The 12220-nt window shown below is 48.1% G+C and overlaps 1 pseudogene; it reads left to right on the top strand.

Annotated features, from left to right (window-relative positions):
• The first annotated feature begins 4114 nt into the window (after nt 1–4114).
• On the top strand, nt 4115–4393 carry LOC103785461 (NADH dehydrogenase [ubiquinone] 1 alpha subcomplex subunit 3-like; annotated as a pseudogene).
• The last annotated feature ends 7827 nt before the right edge of the window (nt 4394–12220 follow it).

The following is a 12220-nucleotide window of genomic DNA, read 5'->3' as shown; positions in this document are numbered from 1 at the left end:
TGGAAAGCCTCAGAACACAGCCTTGGCTGGCTGAGGTGGCTCACGCCTGTAATCCCAGCACTTTGGGAGGCCGAAGCAGGCGGACCACGAGGTCAGGAGTTCGAGACCAGACTGGCCAACATGGTGAAACCCCATCTCTACTAAAAATACAAAAAATTAGCTGGGTGTGGTGGCGCGCACCTGTAATCCCAGCTACTCAGGAGGCCGAGGCAGGAGAATCCCTTGAACCCAGGAGGTGGAGGTTGCAGTGAGCCAAGATTGTGCCACTGCACTCTGGCCTGGACAACAGAGCAAGACTCTGTCTCAAAAAACAAACAAACAAACAAAAAACAGCCTTAATCAGCGGAAGGTGGCATTGTTCAGGCACTAAATTAATAAAGACTTCTTTTGACCCACGTGGGCAATAGGTGAAACCCACCTCTACAGAAAATACAAAAGTTATCTGGGCATGGTGGCAAACGCTTGTTGTCCCAGCTACTTGGGAGGCTGAGGTGGGAGGATTGCTTGAGCCGGGGAGGCGGAGGTTGCAGTGAACCGAGATCATGCCACTACACTCCAGCCTAGGTGACAGAGCGAGACCCTGCCTCAAAAAAAAAAAAAAGACTTCTTTTGAGAAGGGAATAGCATTGGTGAGGGAGCAGTGAGATGGTTGCTAGGCACACTTACAGGTGTCATCTTGTCGTGCAGTATCTTGATAATATGTGTCAAGAACCTTAAAAATATTGATCTCCTTGGCTGGGTGTGGTGGCTTACACCTCTAATCCCAGCACTTTGGGAGGCTGAGGTGGGCAGATCACTTGAGGCCAGGAATTCAAGACCAGCTTGGCCAACATGGCAAAACCCTGTCTCTACTAAAATACAAAAATTAGGGAGACTGAGACAGGAGAATTACTTGAACCTGGGAGGCAGGGTTTGCAGTGAGCCGAGATCGCGCTGCTATGCTCCAGCCTGGGCGACAGAGTGAGACTCCGTCTCAAAAAAATATATGTACATATATTCATAGACTAGCGCCAGTAAGAACCTATCTGTGAATGTCCTGGGGAGATCATTTGAGATTCAGGCAAAGGTCAATATGCAAAGATTTTATACAATTTCAAAAAAATTGAGAAATGCAAATGCCTCACAAAACAAGAAAGGTCAAATGATGGTGCATACACAGAGAAAACTGTTATATAGTCATTAAAAACCACATGTGGAAGAATTTTACATGCCATAAAGAAAGCTCATACTATGCAATATCAAATCAAAAAGGAACACATATCATCATCACTCATAATATATGATTTCAGTCAATATACACAGAAAAGCAAACAAACAAGGATATTTACCAAAGTATTAACAATGACTATTACTGAGCTGAGGACATCTGGGTGATGTTCAGCTTCATCTTTATATTCTTTATATATTTTCCAGAATCTCTGAAAGCTTTTTTTTTAATAATCAGAAAAAAAGAATTTTTATTCTATTTTATTTTTAATGCACAAACTCTGAAGTCTCAACAGATAAATTCTGCCAATAACCTACCTCACCTACCTACTTAGAAGCTTAGGCAAGTTATTTAACCACTCGGACACTCCGTTTGATCAACCAGGAGATGTGAGAACATCAACTCCATGAAGTGTGGGGATGGAGAATGAAGCAAGGCACCAGAACCTGTGGTCCAGACCCCACGCACCACATCCCCTAGAGGGGATGCCTAGGGGAAGAGTCCTATCCTCCCTTGGGATGTCTTAGAATTTTTAGTTTCCTTTCTTTCCTTCCTTTCTTTCTTTCCTTCTTTTCTTTTTCCTTCCTCCCTCCCTCCCTCCCTCTCTCTCTCTCTCTCTCTTTCTTTCTTTCTTAGATGGAGTCTCACTGTGTCGCCCAGGTTGGAGTGCAGTGGCGGGATCTCTGCTCACTGCAACCTCCACCTCCCGGGTTCAAGCAATTCTCCTGCCTCAGATTCCCGAGTAGCTGCGATTACAGGCATGTGCCACCATGCCCGGCTAATTTTTGTATTTCTAGTAGAGATGGGGTTTCTCCATGTTGACCAGGCTGGTCTCGAACTCCTGACCTTGTGATCCGCTCGCCTCGGTCCCCCAAAGTGCTGGGATTACAGGCGTGAGCCACAGCGCCTGGCCGGAATTTTTAGTTTCTGAAGGAAGTACTTCTTGGCTGTATAAGCTGTCTTCATAAACCCACACATTCAAAGAAATTTCCTTCTGAGCACGCCAGTGAAAGAGTATTCGTGAAAAAGGTCTTGCACACTAAAGTGGTCAAGCGATGTCCAAGGGTGGGGGATAGTTACCGGGAAGAATTGTGTGAGGTCTCTCGGGGTTCCTGTCCCACCCCAGGCTGTAGCGGGGGAAGGAGGAAAGAAGACGAAAGGGAGGACTGGGGAAAACGGACTCAGAGGACCCACCCACCTGCAGCTGCCCAGGCTCTTGGGCAGTGCCCTCCAGGAAGCACAGAAGTAGGGGCTGGAGGCGGGCTTCGGTGGACCCCGAGCCTGGGCCGGCAGCCAGCAGGGGTCGCTGCAGACATGGGAATCACGGCGCTGACCGTGCCTCTGCAGCGCTGTCTTCAGGTGCTTTTGCTGAACGGTCATCTCTTCTCTAAACCCAGGGGGTGCAGAGGGTCCTCCCAGACGAAGAAACCGAGGACAGAGAGGTCAAAGGACTTGCCCAGAGTCCCTAACTGTTTAATGGAAAAACTCCTGCTCTTCTAACTTAACGTCAAGCCGGAGGATTCAGGCAGCGACTATGAGACGCCCTGTAGGAGAGGAAGGGTTAGGGCAAGAGCTTATCAAATGTTTAAAAATTATATATTTTATAATAATTCGGCCAGGCACCGTGGCTCACACCTGTAATCCCAGCTCTTTGGGAGGCCGAGACGGGCGGATCACCTGAGCTCAGGAGTTCCAGACCAGCCTGGCCTGCCTCTCCTTTCTCTGTAGTAGAGAAACTCCGCCTCTACTAAAAATTCAAAAATTAGCTGGGTGTGGTGGGTGCCTGTATTCCCACCTGGAGGTGGAGGAACGAGAATCGCTTGAACCCGGGAGGCGGAGGTTGCAGTAGGCCGAGATCGCGCCATTGCACTCCAATCTGGGCGACAAAGTGAGACTCTGCCTCAAAAATAATAATGGTAGTAATAATAATAATAAAATTAAAAATTAAAAAAAATCTTGAGCAATGAAATGAGTGTGTTTCCCAGAATCCTCAGCAGTACAGGGAAGTTTCAGAATTAGCTTTCTTGTTTTGTTACCGGTATAACAGCTATAATATGACTTCTCAGTATTGATTTAGGCTATTCTTATTTACAAAAACTTGGTAATTAAACTATATTAAATTTAAGAAGTCCTGTTCCTCAAAAGACACCAATAAGAATGAAAATTCAAGCCAGAGTGTGGGAGAAGATATTCATAATTCATATACCCGACAAAGGACTTGAATCCAGAATATAGAAAAACTTGCTAAAAGTCAATAAGAGGCTAGGCGCAGTGGCTCACGCCTGTAATCCCAGCACTTTGGGAGGCCGAGGTGGGCGGATCACCTGAGGTCAGAAGTTCGAGACCAGCCTGACCAATATGGTGAAACCCCATCTCTACTAGAAATACAAAAATTACGCAGGCATAGTCATGGGCCCCTGTAATCCCAGCTACTCAGGAGTCTGAGGTAGGAGAATCTCTTGAACCCGGGAGGCAGAGGTTGCAGTGAGCTGAGATCGCACCACTGCAACAGAGCAAGACTCCATCTCAAAAAAAAAGAAAAAAAGTCAATAAGAAAAGGACAGTCAGACAATTCAATGAAAAAAATGGCAAAAAAAAAACCTCACAAAATGGGCAAAAGACTAGAATAGGCACATGGTAGAAGAGGATATCCACGTGGCCAATCAACAGGAAAAAATGCTTGGCTTCATTAGTCATCAGGGAAATGCAAGTTAATACATGATGTGGCCGGGCACGGTGGCTCATGCCTCTATTCTCAGTGCTTTGGGAGGCTGAGGCGGGAGGATTGCTTGAGCCCTTCAAGACCAGCTTGGGCAACATAGTGAGATGAAATCTCTAATCACACACAAACACACACACTCCCACTGTAATAAACATATATATATATATATATATATATATATATATATATATATATATGGCCGAGACCAAGATGGTTGTGAGACTTGGCGCCTTCCTCAAGAACGCCTGGGCCAAGGAGCCAATGCTGGTGGTCTCCTTCGTCATTGGGAGCCTCACTGTAATTCTGCCCCCACTCAGCCCCTACACCAAGTATTCCATCATGATCAATGAGGCCACACCCTACAACTATCCAGTGCCCGTCCACGATGATGGGAACATGCGGACATGTGCAGCCACCCCCAGGGCCCCCAGGGCCCCAGCTTGGAGTGGCTGAAGAAAGTGTGAGCACCTCCACTGACAGAAGAGGCCCCTCACATGGCTCCCAATAAAAATGTGAAAACCAACAACTTTATGTATATATATATATATATGTATATATGTATATATATATGTACATATATATGTATATATGTACATATATATGTATATATGTACATATATATGTATATATGTGTATATATGTATATATGTGTATATATGTATATATATGTATATATATGTATATATATATGTATATCAAGTGTTGCTATTTCTCCCAATATCTCCTAAAGCTGAATATTTACACATCCTGTGACCAGCATAGGTATATACTCAACAGAAATATGTTCATGTGTGTGATGGTTAATATTAAGTGTCAACTTGATTGTGGCCGGGCGTGGTGGCTCACACCTGTAATCCCAGCACTTTGGGAGGAGGCTGAGTCTGGCAGATCACTTGAGGCCAGAAGTTCAAGACCAGCCTGGTCAACATGGCAAACCCCATCTCTACTAAAAATACAAAAATTAGCCAGGCATGATGGCGCGCACCTGTAGTCCCAGCTACTCAGGAGACTGAGGCAGGAGAATTGCTTGAACCAGGGAGGCAAAGGTTGCAGTGAGCCAAGATTGCGCCACTGCACCCCAGCCTGGGCGACAGAGCATGACTCTGTCTCAAAAAAAAAAAAAGTGTCAACCTGATTGGATTGAAGGATGCAAAGTATTGTTTCTGGGTGTTTTTTTGTGACAGTGGTAGCAGAGGAGATTAACATTTGAGGCAGTGGACTGGGAGAGGCAGCGTGGCTAGAAATAGCAGGCAGGAGATGGAAGGGCAGAGTTGCTGAGTCTTCAGGCCTTCATCTTTCTCCCGTGCTCGATGCTTCCTGCCCTGGAACATCAGACTCCAAGTTCTTTGGTTTTTGGACTCTTGGACTTACACTGGTGGTTTGCCAGGGGCTCTCGGGCCTTTGGCCACAGACTGAAGGCTGCACTGTCAGCTTCCCGACTTTTGAGGTTTTGAGACTCAGACTGAGCCACTACTGGCTTCCTTGCTCCTGAGCTTGCAGAGAGTCTGTCGTTAGACTTTACCTTGTGATCTTGTGAGTCAATTCTCCTTAATAAACTTCCTTTCATATGTACATACATCCTATTAGTTCTGTCCCTTTAGTTCTGTCCCTAATACAAGGTGTTGATCAAAAGCAAGTTCTAGAATGTTCAGGCTGACTCTGGGCACAGTGCCTATGGGTTAGTCCTCCTACAAAAGGAGCAGCACCAGTTCAGTAAAATTGCTACAGAGAGAGAGAGAGAGAGAGTGAGAATGTTCCATAGTGTAGGGAAAAGAAAGAGAAATCAGACTGCTACTGTGTCTATGTAGAAAGGAAAGACATAAGAGACTCCATTTTGAAAAAGACCTGTACTTTAAACAGTTGCTTTGCTGAGATGTTGTTAATTTGTAGCTTTGCCCCAGCCACTTTGCCCCAGCCACTTTGACCCAACCTGGAGCTCACAAAAACATGTGTTGTATGAAATCAAAGTTTAAGGGATCTAGGGCTGTGCAGGACGTGCCTTGTTAACAACATGTTTACAAGCAGTATACTTGGTAAAAGTCATCGCCATTCTCTAGTCTCAATAAACCAGGGGCACAATGCACTGTGGAAAGCCGCAGGGACCTCTGCCCTGGAAAGCTGGGTATTGTCCAAGGTTTCTCCCCATGTGATAGTCTGAAATATGGCCTCGTGGGATGAGAAAGACCTTACCATCCCCCAGCCTGACACCCGTAAAGGGTCTGTGCTGAGGTGGATTAGTAAAAGAGGAAAGCCTCTTGCAGTTGAGATAGAGGAAGGCCACTGTCTCCTGCCTGCCCCTGGGAACTGAATGTCTCAGTATAAAACCCGACTGTACATTTGTTCAATTCTGAGATAGGAGAAAAACCGCCCTATGGTGGGAGGCAAGACATGTTTACAGCAATGCTGCCTTGTTATTCTTTACTCCGCTGAGATGTTTGGGTGGAGAGAAACATAAATCTGGCTTACGTGCACATCCAGTCATAGTACCTTCCCTTGAACTTAATTATGACATAGATTCTATTGCTCACATGTTTGTTGCTGACCTTCTCCTTATTATCACCCTGCCCTCCTACTACATTCCTTTTCACTAAAATAATAAAAATAATAATCAATAAAAACTGAGGGAACTCAGAGACTGGTGCCGGTGCAGGTCCTTGGTATGCTGAGTGCCGGTCCCCACGGTTGTTTCTCTATACTTTGTCTCTGTGTCTTATTTCTTTTCTCAGTCTCTCATCCCACCTGACTAGAAATACCCACAGGTGTGGAGGGGAAGGCCACCCCTTCACATAGCAGCACCATTAATAATACCCCCAAACTGGGAATTATCCAAATATCCATCAATAGTAGAGTGGATGAATTGCTGCACACTAGAATACTATAAAGCAACGAACATGAATGAATGACCACTACTCATGAATGAATGAAACCGTATAGGGAATCCCACATACATCATACATGTAAAAGAAAACTTGCCTTCTCTCAGATTCCATTTATATAAGTCAGGATAATGGTACCCTTGGAAGGTGGTGACCAGAAGGGGTCTCCAGGGCTTTGGAGTTCTTATATTGTTCTGTTTCTTGATATGGATGCTGGTCACAGAGTTCATTTGTAAAAAAAAAAATTCACATTGTACATTCTGATTTATTCATTGTTCATACTGTTTGTATGTTATATTCAATAACTCAATTTTTAAGACACCATTAAGGAATTGGAAAGCTGAGAGTAGGAGGAGATATTTGCAACACATAAAAATATCACTTAGGTCTTTGCCTTTACTCTAAATTAAGTAAGGGGCCAGGCTCGGTGGCTCACGTCTATAATCCCAGCACTTTGAGAGGCCAAGATGGACAGATCACCTGAGGCCAGGAGTTCAAGACCAGCCTGGCCAACAGAGTGAAACCCTGTCTCTACTAAAAATACAAAAAAAAATAGCCAGGCATGGTGGCGCGCAACTGTAGTCACAGTTTCTTGGGAGGCTGAGCCATGAGAATTGCTTGAACCCTGGAGGCAGAGGTTGCAGTGAGCCAAGATCACACCACTGCACTCCAGCCTGGGCAACAGAGAGAGACTCCGTCTCAAAAAAAAAAAAAAAAAAAAATTAAGGGCTTTTTTTTTTCTTATGATCTCTTCATCTTTCTCTATGAATTTTATGTGTTTCTACAGACATACATAATTTGAAAATAAATTACTCTTTTTGATTTATGGAATATGTTTCTCCCCATTACAAACTTCTAAATGGAGATGAGTGGAACTTTTGCTATTTCTCTGGAGAAAAATTTCAAATTATTTATGTTGCCCTTGTTTTTTTCCCCCTTTGGCTAAAATATTTTGTAGTTTTATTTTTTAAGCTCTTCATTTCCCCCCCATATTCTTCGTTTCCCTCTCTCCCTACATCTTTTTTTTTTTTTTTTTCTGAGACAGTCTTGCTTTGTCGCCCAGGCTGGAGTGCAATGGTGCGATCTCGGCTCACTGCAACCTCCGCCTCCTGGGTTCAGTGATTCTCTTGCCTCAGCCTCTCCAGTAGCTGGGGTTACAGGCACTCGCCACCACGCCCAGCTAATTTTTGTATTTTTAGTAGAGACGGGGTTTCACCATGTTGGCCAGGCTGGTCTTGAACTCCTGACCTCAGATGATCCACCCACCTCGGCCTCCCAAAGTGCTGGGATTACAGGTGTGAGTCACCGTGACTGGCCTCTCCCCACACCTTCACAAAACTGCTGGCAACTCACGAGAGGATGCCTGCTGTCAGCATCACCCTCCTTGATGTGATGTAAGAAGAAACTGAGACCTTCAATCCAGCTCCATGATCTGCAGGGTATAGTGCAAGGAGAGGAAGAGAGGGGAAAACTAGGCTTCCTAGCCATCGAACTCAGCCTTTTCCAAGGCCATACATCACCTTCTACTATTAGTATCATTTATTTATTTATTTTTGAGACGGGGTCTCACCCTGTTACCCAGGCTGGAGTGCAGTGGCGCGATTATAGCTCACTGCGGCCTCAACCTCCCCAGGCTCAAGTGATCCTCCCACTCAGCCTCCTAAGTAGCTGGGACTACACACGCACCACCATGCCTGGCTAATTTTTTTTTTTTTTTTTTTTTTTAGTAGAGACAGGGTTTTGCCCTGCTGCCCAAGCTGGTCTCAAACACCTGGGCTCAAGGGATTCGCCTACCTTGGGCTTCCAAAATGCTGGGATTACAGGCATAAACCACCGTGCCTGGTTCTATTAGTACTTTTATAAACAGCATCTAGGACAAGTGAGCAAGTGACAACAAATCACGCCAGGTGGCACCCCCAGCCAGCCGGCCAGCGCCGCATCCAGGCGCACCGAGGCATCCTTACTGAGCCCTGAACACAGCAGTGAACCCGATGGGCCTGTGCCATGAGGCCCACATTCCACTGAGGGGAGACAGACATAAGCCTCCAGGGAAACCAGATAATGGGAAGGAAGCAAACAGGGTGATGAAAGGGAGTGACTAGGGAGGGCTCGCTGAGGAGGTGACTTGAGAATGAACGGCACAAAAAGGCCTGGGAAGGTAGTTCCAGACAGAGGGAGCAAGGGGCGGGGTTGAGAAAGGGCTTCGCGTAGTTCAGGATAAGAATAGAGCGGGAGGCGAAAGCCAGGGGCCAAAGGAGGAAACCCAGGCCGTGGTGAGGCTCTGACCCTGACAGCCATAGGCAGCCACTGAGGAGCTTCAAGCAAAAGAGTGACATAGTCTGATTTGCATTTTTAAAAAAATCAGACCAGGTGCGGTGGCTCACGCCTGTAATCTCAGCATTTTGTGAGGCCGAGGCAGGCCGATCACCTGAGGTCAGGAGTTCGAGACCAGCCTGGCCAACATGGTGAAATCCCATCTCCACTAAAAATACAAAAATTAGCCAGGCATAGTGGTGTGGAACTGTAATCCCAGCTACTCGGGAGGCTGAGGCAGGAGAATTGCTTGAACCCAGGAGGCGGAGGTTGCAGTGAGCTGGGATTGCGCCACTGCACTCCAGCTGAGAGGTGACAGCGTGCTGGCAGTCCTCACAGCCCTCGCTCGCTCTCGGCGCCTCTTCTGCCTGGGCTCCCACTTTGGCAGCACTTGAGGAGCCCTTCAGCCCACCGCTGCACTGTGGGAGCCCCGTTCTGGGCTGGCCAAGGCCAGAGCCGGCTCCCTCAGCTTGCAGGGAGGTGTGGAGGGAGAGGCGCGAGCGGGCACCGGGGCTACGCGCGGCGCTTGCGGGCCAGCTGGAGTTCCGGGTGGGCGTGGGCTTGGCGGGCCCTGCACTGGGAGCAGCCGGCAGGGCTGGCCCTGGGCAATGAGGGTCTTAGCACCCGGGCCAGCGGCTGCGGAGGGTGTACTGGGTCCCCCAGCAGTGCCAGCCCACCGGCGCTGTGCTTGATTTCTCACCCGGCCTTAGCTACCTTCCTGCGGGGCAGGGCTCGGGACCTGCAGCCCGCCATGCCTGAGCCTCCCACCCCCTCCATGGGCTCCTGTGCAGCCCGAGCCTCCCTGACGAGCGCCACCCCTGCTCCATGGCGCCCAGTCCCATCAACCACCCAACAGCTGAGGAGTGCAGGCGCACAGCACCGGGACTGGCAGGCAGCTCCACCTGCAGCACCAGTGCGGGATCCACTGGGTGAAGCCAGCTGGGCTCCTGAGTCTGGTGGGGACGTGGAGAACCTTTATGTCTAGCTCAGGGATTGTAAATACACCAATCGGCACTCTGTATCTAGCTCAAGGTTTGTAAACACACCAATCAGCACCCTTGTCTAGCTCAGGGTTTGTGAATGCACCAATCGACACTCTGTATCTAGCTACTCTGGTGGGGCCTTGGAGAACCTTTGTGTGGACACTCTGTATCTAGCTACTCTGGTGGGTAGGTGGAGAACCTTTGTGTCTAGCTCAGGGATTGTAAACGCACCAATCAGCACCCTGTCAAAACAGACCACTCGGCTCTACCAATCAGCAGGATGTGGGTGGGCCCAGATAAGAGAATAAAAGCAGGCTGCTGAGCCAGCAGTGGCAACCTGCTCGGGTCCCCTTCCACACTGTGGAAGCTTCGTTCTTTCGCTCTTTGCAATAAATCTTGTAATTGCTCACTCTTTGGGTCCACACTGCTTTTATAAACCATAACACTCATTGCGAAGGTCTGCAGTTTCACTTCTGAAGCCAGCGAGACCACGAGCCCACCTGGAGGAACGAAGAACTCCAGATGCGCTGCCTTAAGAGCTCTAACACTCACCGCGAAGATCTGCAGCTTCACTCCTGAGCCAGCGAGACCACGAACCCATCAGAAGGAAGAAACTCCAAACACATCCGAACATCAGAAGGAACAAACTCCAGACACACCACCTTAAGAGCTGTAACACTCACCTCCAGGGTCCGTGGCTTCATTCTTGAAGTCAGTGAGACCAAGAACCCACCAATTCCGGACACACAGCCTGGGTGACAGTGAGAATCCATCTCAAAACAAACAAATCAAATGGATAAACAAAATGGAGTCTATTCATATAATGGAATATTATTCAGCCTTAAAAAGAAAGGAAATTCTGGCCCAGCACGGTGGCTCACACCTGTAATCCCAGCACTTTGGGAGGCCAAGGTGGGTGGATCACAAGTTCAGGAGTTTAAGACCAGCCTGGCCAACATGGTGAAACCCCGTCTCTACTGAAAATACAGAAATTAGGCCAGGCGTGGTGGCTCACGCCTGTAATACCAGCACTTTGGGAGGCCAAGGCAGGTGGATCATGAGGTCAGGAGTTCAAGATCAGCCTGGCCAAGATCATGAAACCCCATCTCTACTAAAAATATAAAAATTAGCTGGGCGTGGTAGTGCTCCTGTAGTCCCAGCTACTCTGGAGGCTGAGGCAGGAGAATCACTTGAACCCAGGAGGCAGAGGTTGCAGTGAGCTGAGATCCTGCCACTGCACTCCAGCCTGGGCAACAGAGTGAGACCCGTCTCAAAACAAAAGATAAATCATTTGTTTCAACAACAAGATTTTAAAACCCACAGGACAACAAAGCAGGGTGCAGTGGCTCATGCCTGTAATCCCAGCGCTTTGGGAGGCGAAGGTGGGTAGATCGTTTGAGGCCAGGAGTTCAAGACCATCCTGGGAAACATATCAAGACTCCATCTCTACAAAAAATAAATAACTAAATAAATATTAGCCAGGTATGGTGGTGCACGTCTGTAGTCCCAGCTACTCAGGAGGCTGAGGCGGGAGGATCACTTGAGTCTAGGAGTTTGAGGCTGCAGGGAACTATGATGGCACCTCTGCATTCCAGCCTGGATGACAGAGCAAGACTCTGTCTCGAAAAAAATAAAAACCAATAGGCAAGGCCACTGCAAGTCCCCAAGCCCAGCATATGTCAGGGTGTGGGGTGCCTGGCCTCAGACCTCATGACCCTGCGGCTCTCATTCCAGTGGAGGCTGGCTCAGCGAGCTCCATTCTTTCCTGACTCCCAGGGGGGTTGTCTAATGGTAGAGGGCGACATTCCAGTCCCTGAGCACGGGAAGGCACCATGATGGGTGCTTTAGGGAAATCATCTGCAGCGTTCCAGAAACTACCGTATGAGGCAGGACCTGTGTCCCATAGATTACAAATAAGGGAGCTGAGGCTTGGAGAGACTGAATGGGCTGTGAGCCTCTGCTCTCTGTAGCTAGGTCCCAGTGGTCAGCCCATGCTGCTGTGCCCCGGGGTGGGCACAAGGTGGACTCTGATAGCAGGTGGGCTGAACACAAAGCCACCAGTCCACAGTGGGGAGAAGCTCTCGTTTCCCAAGGGGTGGGAGGAGGCTCAGGAAAGGAG

This window comes from Pan paniscus, chromosome 1 (assembly GCF_029289425.2).
Source record: "Pan paniscus chromosome 1, NHGRI_mPanPan1-v2.0_pri, whole genome shotgun sequence".
In the NCBI taxonomy this organism is placed as follows: Eukaryota; Metazoa; Chordata; class Mammalia; order Primates; family Hominidae; genus Pan; species Pan paniscus.
The sequence above is the reverse complement of the archived record's forward strand: the minus strand, read 5'-3'. Positions and strand labels throughout refer to the sequence as shown.